At 38.2% G+C, this 12,079-nt stretch overlaps 1 pseudogene; it reads right to left on the reverse strand.

The window, feature by feature from the left end:
• Positions 1-11,591: 11,591 nt before the first annotated feature.
• LOC111745303 lies at positions 11,592-11,710 on the reverse strand (annotated as a pseudogene).
• Between the last annotated feature and the right edge of the window lie 369 nt (positions 11,711-12,079).

Here is a 12,079-nt window from a genome sequence, read left to right on the forward strand (position 1 = left end):
GTATTGAAACATAGATAGTGGTATTTCTTTGTTTAACCAAAGAGTCACCTTTGTAAAGATAGTGGGAATGGACATCTGATGATTTAATATGGAGCATAAAATTAATGCCAGCATTAACTACTATTCTCCACAGTCCTGTAGTACTTTCTGATATGAACCTTTGTTAGTTCATCTTCCTCTTTTCCTAAAACGGACCATAGAATAATAATAGCTAACATTTATTTAGTGTTTGCTTATGTGCTAGGTAGATGTTGTTCTAAGTGCTTCCATATAAAGACTCATTTAATCTTTACATTTTTGAAGTAGGTGTTATTATCAATCCCTGTCTTAGAGATAAGGAAACTGGGTTACGGAGGAATGAGTTAAACTAGTTCAAGATTACACAACAATTAAGAGACAGAGGCAGGATTGGAACTCAGGCAGTCAGCCTCTGGCAGCCATGCTTTTCATGGCTAGACCATCGACTAGATGAAAGCTGCTCACTCTCAGCTCATGTCTGAGAAACTGGAGAGACTCACGTGTTTTGCAGCCACAAAATAAGAAAGCTGTTCATCATTTTATATGTGGCTCCATGCTTAGCCATACCTTTAAATGTAAGGGTTCTTACTATGCACAAGGGTTCTCAGTCTGGATTTCATGTCTCAGGTGACTCATGAACCCTGGGAAATTGTGTGCAAATTGCATTTCTGTGTCCATGTGTGTCGTTCCGGTGTCAGTTAGGGTAGGCCGCTTACAAGTTTCCTGCACATTATCAGAGGGATCCCCTCCCCTGTCATTAACAGAATTCTAGCTGTGCAGGTCCCTGTCAGCCCTAAATCTGGATTACTGTTCTGGAGCTGGAAGTCTGGGCATAACAGCCCATTGCACAATTAAGTGGTCATGGGAACCAGACTTTCCAAATGTCTCTCCACCCCTTAGAACTTTATTGCTGAGGTACAGTTCGACAGTGCCTTTTTTTTTTTTTCTCTCAGAACTTTCCAAAAATTTCAATCATTTTTTTCTCTCGAAATTTTGAACCTCAAGGTTTTGAGGTTTTTTGTTTCATTTTACCTTTTTCTTACTGGTTTTGTTCAGAAATCAGATGTTCATAAGCTTTTTATTACTCATCCAATCCATGAGTTCAGTTTCTCATTTAACTTTTATGAATGTTTTCTTTGTTAAGATGGGTCCTTTCAAAACCTTGCAAAAATGTTTTACCATATACTGATGTAAGAACAGAGTGGTAAAACTAGGAAATCCAACAGGACATAGACACACACACACACACACACACACACACACACACACACACACGTGTGTAAAGGCAACTTAGCTCAGTTCACAGAAATTGAGTCTATCTGCTAGGTAAAATTTTTAAGGATGTTAGCATTTTGATAGCTGTGTTATTTTGTATCACCTGTTCAATCTTGGTCTCTGGTTATAGTTGATTACTTACTCTAAGTCATTCTTTTTAGGGGTATTATGCCTGTCTGGATAGTAGAAAGGTGACAAAATTCTATGAGTAGCTTTGTTATACTTTTGGTTTAGATGAGTAATATAACTAGCCTCTCTCTTTTGCTGTAATCTGGAAAACTTTACTATCTCATCCTTTTGCACCATGACAACTTTTAATGTTATTTCAGTTTAATTTCCTTGGATGATATTAAGGCATTGTCTCTGGAGACAGGCTTGCATTCAGATCCCAGCTCTGTCATTTACAAGCTGTGTGACTTTGGGTAAGTTGATTTAATCTCTTGGAATCCTCCTTTGCTCATCTATAAAAGGGGAAAATAATAATTATATGTTGCTCAAAGGTTTGTGAGGAGTGATATTAGGCATGCTTATACATTTACCATTGGCTTTTCACACAGTAAGCACTTGCTAAATGATTATTGTTGATTGATTGTTATTATTGTTGTTTTCATTAGAATATATTATAATAATATTATTGATTGTTATCATCACCATTAAATTAATATGTGTTATATGCCTGGTACAGTGTCTGGCACATAATAGGCACAAATATTTTATTGGATTTGACTGTCCATAGTTAGCTTTTGTGACTGACTCGTAGATTGCCACTGGCACCTTTTTATTTATTAGATTAACAAGGATGAAATTGTTGAATAGAACAAATGATGGCTCTACTTTTAAGTCAACAAACTTCATAGCGAGGTGATTTGAAAACAATGAAATGTGGCAAATCTGGTAGAGTAAAAAAAACAAAAAACAAACTCAAAGCTGATTTAAGAAGCAGCCGTTGCTCCAGTTGCTGAAATTTTGCTTTTCTCCCTTGAATGAGGAGAGTAGAGAGGGGCAGAAAGGTTACTGGTCGTATTCATTAATTTTCTTTCAAGAACTGCTACATGTCACCAGATTGCCCCCCGGCACCAGTGCTGTTTGGCTGTCTTCTCTTTGCCCACAAGAAGCCAAAATGTTAAATTGGTGCAGCTTACTAGATCTGACAGAGAAATTCTTCACGTCTGGCCTGGATGTCTAAGTAAATTTGGTGTACTCCTTGTGGTCTGGGGCACATGCTGGAAGCTATTAGAATTCTGAACAAAACCCTCCATTCAAAGACTGCTCGTTTCCTGCTGGGGTAATCCAAGTATCAAACATGAAGAAATATGGGCAAGGAGAATGTGGCTGCTCAATGCATAACCCACCAAGGTGTCCACGACATCTCCCCAAATGACTTAGAATGTTACTTCCACTTGATCATCTTGAATAAGTGGTTTCTTTTGAAAATAAGAGCTCCACTTTTTCTTCATCAAGTACGGATGAGAACTGGTTGAATTTCTTCTGGTCAGGCAAATTTAGGACAGGGAACTTTCTCCTTCCCCTTGAAGTCCTAGAGACATCACTCTGTTTTTGTTTGTTTTCTAACCTTTTCTTATAAATTTCCTATCAAAGGCAGAAAGTGTCTTTTTGTTAGCTACAGAGTCTACTGTTTTAGACTAGCCCTGTTTAGTGGCTGGAAACTATTTTATTAAGAAACCTTTATGGAGAAGCTATGGTTTATCTCATGGAATATCTGAGTTTGTCATAAACTATTTCCTTTCTGTACCAAAATTTATTTCCTGTGAAATTCCAGGTGTTCTTTTACATAGACTTGAAAGGAGTAGGCTAGATAGTCAGTTCAGGTTTTTTTCCTAAGAAGAATATTTTCTTGTGATGGATTAATTGAGGATGAAATCAGATAATGTAGGCGAAATCACTGGTACGCACAGAGAAAACCATTATTTTAATTAATTTAAATTACACTGTGTTGTGCAGCCAGTTCTACAGTTGAACGGTGTGATGTTGTAGCTGAATACTGCTCTGCTACTGTACTTATCGCTCTGTATGGGAACTCTTTTCTTAGTCTCACTCTGCTAGACTGTAAACTTCTGGAGAACAGGGACAAAGCCTTATTCATCATAGTATTTCTAGTTCATAGCACCACATTATACATACAATTAATGCTTTCTAAAAGATGAATGGATGAATAAGACATTTTTGCAAAACTTGAATGTTAGACCAGATGATTTCACAAAATAAAGCAGTGGAGTCGGTTTACTGGGCTTCCTCTTAGGTTTTAAACCTCTTCTTTAGCTTGCATCTGTGCTTTGATTCCTTCTATGAGATGGTTTATGCATGCAGTCGGTTTTCTTTCACCATTAAGGAATTTAGCTACATTACTTAATTGTCCCAGGCATGTCCCTTTCCCCATGGAATCTGTACGAGATGTGAAATATGTGCAATGATAACACCGAATGGGAAAAATTAACCTATTTTGATGACTTTTAAGGAGTTCTAACTGCAGGTGATAGCAAGCGGCTCACTTGTCAGTAGACAGCAGTCCTGTGTTATGTCAGGGGTAATGTGGTGATTCACTTTCAGGGAGTTTTTTGTCTTTTTCTTCAAGTTATGCTGACCTCTCAGACAAAAATATTTCCCATCTAATAAACGTCAGAGCAAATTTATGGACTTGCTCCTGACCACTTGTCCTTTATGCTTTAAAAGAAAAATGTAAATCTAGATTAAGATTCATAGGTTACTGTTGGACCATGGAAAAACTGGGCAGGGGCCAAATACTCACCTTTCTTAGTTTGCCTATCTTTTCCTGATCTAGCTGTTTGGGGGACTTTGAAGCTTGTAGAGTGAAGGTTGCTGCAGAGCATAGTAATGTATTTAGTTTTCTTTAGAAATGCATCCTGTTGCTCTCATTGCCTGGAGGGCTTCACGATTTGGCACCACACAGAAAGCTCTAGGCAGGGCATGGAGGTGGGGCTGCTAATGAAAAAGCAACTGTGCCTCATCCGGATGAATCAACTTGGGCTGAGTGAAAAGGAGGACATTCTGTAATTAAAGGCCCAGAAAAATATTAGTGCTATCTTTTGTTGCCAACGCTATGACAATTGCCCTTTCTATCTGTTCCCGTGGGGTTTCTGTCATTTTATTATTTATTCAAAAAGGATTTATTAAATATCTACTCTGTGTCCCATTCACCATATACTTCAGGGATTACTTAAGACAGCTCTTTAAGTGAATGTGTGATGACTCAGATGTGGATCTGGCTCTCAAAGACCCTGTCACTTAGTAGGAGAAGTACTACTGTGAGGCAGAGAGTGGCTGACTATGGGATATGGCAAAATGCAAAGCAAAAGACTTTGGAATCCGATGGACTTGGGGTTCAAATCAGGGACTACGACCTATTAGCTCTTTTGGCTTTAGGGAATTTCCTCAATCTCATTCGAGTTTGGTTTCTAAATCTTTAAATTATGAATAATACATTACATTTCTGGAAGGAAGTGCTTTAAGATTTGAAATGGCTGTAAAAAAGTCCTGGTGCAGATAGGCACTTGATAAAATGGTAGGTCATAGTATCTTATTATAATTGGCCAGCTACAGATAAACTTCTATGTGAGTTCAGGGGAGGTGGTTCCGACCACAGGATGGTGGGGACAGATGAGGACAGTATCAGAGAGGTTTACCAGGAGTTTCATGGGGGACATACATCTGAGCTGAGCTTGGGAAGATGAGTAGGATTTGGGAATGTGATGGTAGGAACAGAGAAGAAACTATATTCAAGACTTGTTGTTTATTTTTATACCTTTTTGTTTTTAGCAAATAGGTACTCATGTTGCATCATTTTTATTTATAGTGTGTGAGTCAAATTATGTTACTTAAACCTTAGCATAAACCCCAATGCCAAGAACCATGTGTTTCCTATGTTTTCTTTTGTCATCCCCCATAACCCTCTATAAATAGCATTCATCGAATGATGGCAGAGGTTTATGACCTGGCTGTGTTGAAGTCTTTACATTAATGAGAAAGTCCCTCTGAATCCACGGTACAATCACGGATGTTTTGGAAAATGTGCCCAGATTGTAAGTTCTAGTTCTTTCTCAGGACAGTGAAAACCTAGAGACATTAGAGCAGCATCATAACCTGTGGGCTTGTACATGGCAAGCCCTTGCCTGTGATAATGATGGTTGTTATTATTATTGATTATTTGGAAATTCTAATAATTCAGAATTTTATTTTTTTATTTTTTATATTATTTTATATTAGTTTTAGGTATGCAGTACAACGTTTAGACATTTATATAGTTTATAAAGTGATCCCCCCCTATTACTTTTGTACCCATCTGGCACTATGCATAGCCGTTAAAATAATATTGACTATATTCCTTGTGTTGTACTCTACGTACCCATGGCTGTTTTGTAGCTGCTAATTTGTCCTTATTCATCCCTTCACCTTTTCCACACAGGCCCCCAACTCCCTTCTGGCAGTCACCAATTTGTTCTATCTGTGAGTCTATTTTTGTTTAATTTGTTCGCTTCTTTTGTTCCTGAGATTCCACATATAAGAGAAATCATATGGTATTTATCTTTCTCGTCTGACTTATTTCATTCATCATAATACCCTCTAGGTCCATCTAAGTCATTGCAAATGGTAAGATTTCATTTTTTTTATGACCGAGTAATATTCTATTCTATATATATACCACACTTCTTTATCCAGTTGTCTATTTATTGATGGGCACTTAGGTTGCTTCCATATCTTGGCTGTTGTAAATAGTGCTGCTGTGAACGTAAGGTTGCATAGATCTTTACAAACGAATATTTTGGTTTTCTTTAGGTAAATACCCAGAAGTACAATTGCTGGGTAAAAGGGTAGTTCTATTTTTAATTGTTTTGAGAAACCTCTAAACCGTTTGCCATAGTGACTGTACTAATTTGCAATTTCACCAATGAGAGTCTACGAGGGTTCCCTTTTCTCCACATCCTCACCAACGCTTGTTGTTTCTGATTTATTGATGATAACCAATCTGACAAGTGTGAGGTGATATCGCATTGTGGCTTCAGTTTACATTTCTCTGTTATGATTAGTGATGTTGAGCGTCTCTTCATATGTCTTTTGGCCATCTGTATGTCTTCTTCAGAGAAATGTCTATTCAGTAATCCACAATTTTAATTTGTCAAAGACACCTCACTCCTTGGTGAGCCTGAAAACATTAGCACCCACCCAGTGTTCTTCCATGCTGGCCTGCAGTTCATTTTGCTTAGGCTGAATTTGACCCTTGTGCCCAGCCTGTGTGCCTCTGTGCCAGCCTGCCAAGTCCCTTGAGATAGGGTGCACCTTACTATCTCTTGTCAGGCCTGCTAAGAAGGGGCTTCTGTGCTATAGAACAGGTCTAGATAGGAGGCCCTTGCCACAAATCTGACTCACATTGTTCTCTCTCTTCATTGTACTCTCTGAGCCGAATCTTACTCTTCCCCAAGCTTTTTTTTTTTTTTTTTTTCCCAGTACAGAACTTAGCTTTGTGTTGTTGGTTGTTAGGAACCCAACTTGTATTAACTGTAGCTGTAATTCTGGTGATCTTTCTCTGAGTAAGAAAGCAGCACTTGTGGAAGACCTTATTGTATTATTCTAGAACATTTGTTAGGCTTCCGGAAGAGGCAGTATGCTTTCCATAAGAATTGGGCCTGGAGCCATAAAGGCATAGAGCATGATCAAAAGGAATCTTGCAACTGGATATAGTTCCTTTTGAGAGAGAGAGGTAAGTGAGTAACCCCAGATAGGCTAACTCAATCCTAACTCAATTTTCTAAATGGTTAATGCTTGGCTGACATGTTATGGTGCTAATTTGTTTATATTTGTATCACATAATGATATACTCTGTATAGAATGCGCTTTTGAAATTATTGCACAAATATTATAGCAGAAACAACTCAAAACACAAGGAAAAATGTGTGCGGGTTCACCATTTGTACAAATCAAACTTTTAATATATTTTTGGGTTCATTAATAATGAACCTGTTTGTGTATCCTCAACAGTATGGGTGAAACTATCCTGTAGATACCATTTGGTATTCTGCTCTTCCCAGTTTCCCGCTCTACACACATCATTGTATTACTCACTGTGCTTCCCAAAATAATTATATCTGCATGTAGACATTTAGCTATTCTTATAGAACCCGTGGTTTTTAAATTCTGAGCATCTGGTGGAAGCTGCCACTCTCACTTCATCCAGGTATTTTATTTTCTCTTCTTGGTAAGAGGAGGAATGAGGGATGAGAGCAAGAAATGCAAGATGAGAGCAGTGCCCAGAGTTCATTGTCCAGGGCTATCTTTGGTGCTTTCACCAGAAACCTAGAGGGATTGTCTGTCAGAGTGAAACCTCCCTGCCTTTCACGTTCAAAGAAGAGAATTTAGGAGGAAATATTTGAGGGGCTCTGGGACATCAAGGAGTTAGATCCCTACGTTATTACTTTGAGTGGAGGAAGTTAGGTGCAGGTAAATGGTGACTAAAAGAACTAGCACCTTTGTTTATTTGGGAATGCTTTTGCACTTGGGTTTGAATACTTCTGAAGCTATAGGAGCTAGCTATCTCTTTTTTTCTTCCCTGTCCATCTGTTCTATGAGAACGAGCACTGTCACTGGGCATACTGAGGTTGGAGTTGTTGATAACGTGAAGCTTTCTAAAAGTTTCCAAAGTAAGCACAATGCACGTGGTATTTTCCAGAGAGAGTGGGGAGGAATAAGAAATGGCAGCTATGATGATGAGTGAGAGGCAGGGGAACCAGTGGAGAGGAGAAGAAGAGTGGCTTTGAGTCAGACAGTGGAGGTTAAAAATCTTTGCTTTGCTGCTAGGTTGGTGGTCTTAGGTAAATTACTTAATATTTCTGAATCTTTCTGTGAGGAAGATAATTACAGAGTCCACCTCACAAGGTTGTGGTGAGGATTAAATTGGATAATGTAAATAATGCACTTAGCACAATGCCTGGCATATACAGTAAGCACTCAATAAACATGAAGCATTATTACTATTATTGTTATTTCCTGTTTCACATTATGATCTGATTGCTTTTCAGACTGGTGACCCCGAACTAAGGGAGTAATGGGGTCTATGAACTGTTTTTAGTATTTCATACTCTAAGTGAAGTAGACAGTTCTGGTCATTGTAATAAGTACATGGTAGAGTCTTGAAACATGGCACCCATGGGGGAAGAATAACAGAAGGAGTCCTCATTGTTGAAAAAGTTGGGCTTCAGATGCAGGAAGTTAGCAAGGTCTTTGATGAAAGCTTATGGAATAAATAGAGGATGATAAGAACAAAGGATCAGGATAGATTTGTATAAGTGATCATTCCCTGGGGAATTTTGAGTCTTGTTACACTCGGGAGTCCCCAGAATTCAGTCGTGTTAACTGGCGTGTTGAGCATGCTCTCATAGCCAGCTGCCTTCTTGGAAACTGGGAGCAGTGAGAAAAGTGCTAGGCAAATAGGAAACCAGTTTCTCTACCCAACTTGGTAGAGCGTTTGCTCTGGGCAATCAGACAGGCTCCAGGAGACATTTTTCTTTATCGTGCATATTTTTTTTTAGCTGTAATTTAAACTGACATCGCTTGGTTTTGACATTGCAACAGGGTCTCTGTGGACTTAACATTATGTTCATTTTCCCGTGCACATCCTCACTGGAGAACTGATGGATGTACACCAACATGGAAACCAGTTGGAATGGAAACCATCCAGAAAATGATTAGGGAGCTTGAAGCTTTCTGAAACTGGGCACAGTGTGTATTAATTAAGTCATTGTTTTAATGAAACGTGTCTTAGCTGGGGTCTCTTAACTTCCTGTTTTCTAGTTTTAATATTGAGTCACTAATTTACACTAATGAGACACTGTCAGGCTTAAACACCAATCTCGTACTGTGTTTGGCAAAGTGTAAGATCTAACCTGAACGTGGCTTTGTAAAATCTTCTGTGTTAAACGTGGCGGAGAAATAGAAACAAACAAACTGCCTGGTTTCAACAGAAACTGTCAACATATACATCTGGGAAGAAATTTATGGTAAATATGTTTTACATTATACCAGGCGGTCTATAGTAGGTCCTATCAGTAAACAGCTAAATATCACTCTTTCCTGGTAAATTTGCATACTTATGTGTCTGTTGCGAAATGTTGTACACATCAGCTTTTGATGATCTTGTCTGTGGATTACCCACTAGGAGAATCGTCTCTAAAAATAGGAAGCAGCAAAGCATAGTGGAAAGAATATAAGTATAGGAGCCACACACATCTAGGCCTGAGTCTCAGCTCCCTCCTTAGCCAGATGCTTGGCCAGGTAACTTCTATAACCTCTTTTACCTCAATTTTTCTCATCCACAACACGGGGCTGGTGACATTTAAAGGGCAATGGTGTCGAAAGGTTTAGTAGAAATAATGCAAGTGGATAATGTAGTGCCTCACATATAGTTGATGCTTCCTTAAGGGTATATTTTAACACACACATCACCCAATCAAATTCATCTCAGATTTATCCAAGGCCACCCAGCCTTTCTTGGCCTTCTCTCCCGTTATTAGTGCGTGTGTGTTCTTGAAGGCTGTCCGATTTTATCATTTTATCATTGGTTCAGAGAATAATTAGGAAAGCAAACCTTACTACAAGCGCACCCAACTATCTTGCTGCGGGATCAAATACAAATGGTTTTTGGATTGTCTATTACTTATCTTTCACTTCTCTTCATTAGTGGTGTGATTGAAGACATAATTAGCTTCTTACTTTGTTAGTCATAATCTCTTGGCCTCTTCAAATCCCACAATAGTAAAAATATGTTGTGTTTTTATATCTCTTTTGGCTTCCCAAATCTAAAGAAAGCCAGTGAGAGGGTAAGAGAAGATGATCTGAGAGGTTACTTACATTCCCAAAATTATCAGGGTATATTTATAATTTTATTTTTATGGAGACAGCATTCCTATAGAGAAGTATTCTTTCTCAATCTCAATTGGAATTGGAGATTGAGAAGTGATGGAGGAGACTCACTCTGAGCTGCCTTCACCAAATCCTGCTACATTTCTCTTTGCACTTAGTTCTGAAGTCATCAATGCTGCATGGAGACTTTTGCCCTCTACTGATAGGTTTGTTCCTAGATTTAGGGTGGAGTTTGATGCCTCTGTTTGAATAATTCCAGCTACTGGTAAATGATGTTTTCTGTTTCAATTAGTATTGTAAACTATAGAGTAAAATATTTTTTTTTGTTGGGAGATCTCGTTTCTCTTCTTAGTCTATCCCCCACTCTCATTTCTCCAAACCATTCTTTAAAAAACAAAACAAAGCAAACAGAACACCTGTATTGAGAAAACATTCAGAGGAAGTGAGCAGGCCTAAATCAAAGCCTTTTCTTGATATATGGTAGAATCCTGTCATCATCCTTTTGTTTGGCTAATTTCAATTGTTTTAGATTGAGTCATGCAAATCTTTTGCTCCCAGTGATGGAGACAAAAAGTATGAAAAACTCTCAGAATTAGTTCAGGAAAAACATTCTTTGACTGTGGGAAAATTAATTATCCTTTCTGGAAGAAAGCCTTGAAATAGCATAAGATTTTTATTATGTCTTTTACCAAATAATACATTGTTAAAAAAATTTTTTTTAAACTTAAAAAAAAATCATACTAATAGTAATCCTGAAAATATGTATGTGTCTTCATTTTAACAAAGGATACAGTAGTTCATGGGAAGTATTGTTTTAAATTTAAAGCCATTGCGGTGGTTTTAATTTTCTTTTTTTTTCACTTGGAAGTGCTTATATTCTGGAATGTGTTTATAGATCTTGACCTCAGATGCTTCTCCTGACTCAGAAATTGGAAAACATTTTGCTAGAGGGGCCAATAGCAGTGCTTGCTGCTGCTATAAGCTGGGCCTTGGGCTGACGTGTTAGGGGCTGGTTCTGTGGTCCAAGGAATTCCAGGATGCTAATGCCGCAGTTTCTTGCTCAATGTAAAAACATAAACAGACAAGTCATACCCTAGGAACAAGATAATTGTTAATGAGATATGCTAATAAATTCATTAACAAAAGAAGAATTCGAGAAGGAAGTGGAGGAGAGAAATTACGTTTTTCTTTCATTCATAATTACTGTCTTGTTTTAGAATGCAGCTAGGCCTTTGGCTTATTTTCAAAGTGCGGTTTGTTTTACCTTTGTTCAAACTTGTCAAATTCTCAGTATAAAGCCCGATGAAACATTTTTTATTTTTTTTATTTTTAGGTGAGGCAACCCTTGGTTGACCTCACAGATTGCAAGGACCGTGTCAGCTTACGATCTCTTTACTTTTTATTTTTTAAGCCTACAGCACCTGGTCTTCCTAGGTGGTCTCCCATCCAAGTACAAACCAGGCCCGACACTGCTTAGCTTCCGAGATCAGACAGGATTGGGCTCGTTCAGGGTGGCATGGACGTAGACCACTGAAAACATTTTTATTCTTTTTTGGGAAGTTGATTCTTTTGACCTCTTAAAGATGATTAAGAATTATAATTTGTGAGGATATTTTTGGCATTTTTTTGATAGTGGGTAGTGCAAGACAGGATAAATGGGTCATAGCAGAGTGTCAGAGTTCACATGTTCAGTGTTCCACCGAGTGCAGGAATCATCTTTGCTATCTATTCTTTTCACCTCTGGCGGACCTCACTGATAAGCGAGCCGATCTTCTACTTCTGAAACACAAGAGTTACTAAGCTAGGGAGCATTTTCTCCATTTAACACATACTGGCTGCTCAGCAAAAATTGATGAGCAAATGAATGATAAACCATTCAGGTCCTAGGGCTGCTTCT

Source organism: Pteropus vampyrus, unplaced genomic scaffold (assembly GCF_000151845.1).
Source record: "Pteropus vampyrus isolate Shadow unplaced genomic scaffold, Pvam_2.0 Scaffold151, whole genome shotgun sequence".
NCBI classification, from domain to species: Eukaryota; Metazoa; Chordata; class Mammalia; order Chiroptera; family Pteropodidae; genus Pteropus; species Pteropus vampyrus.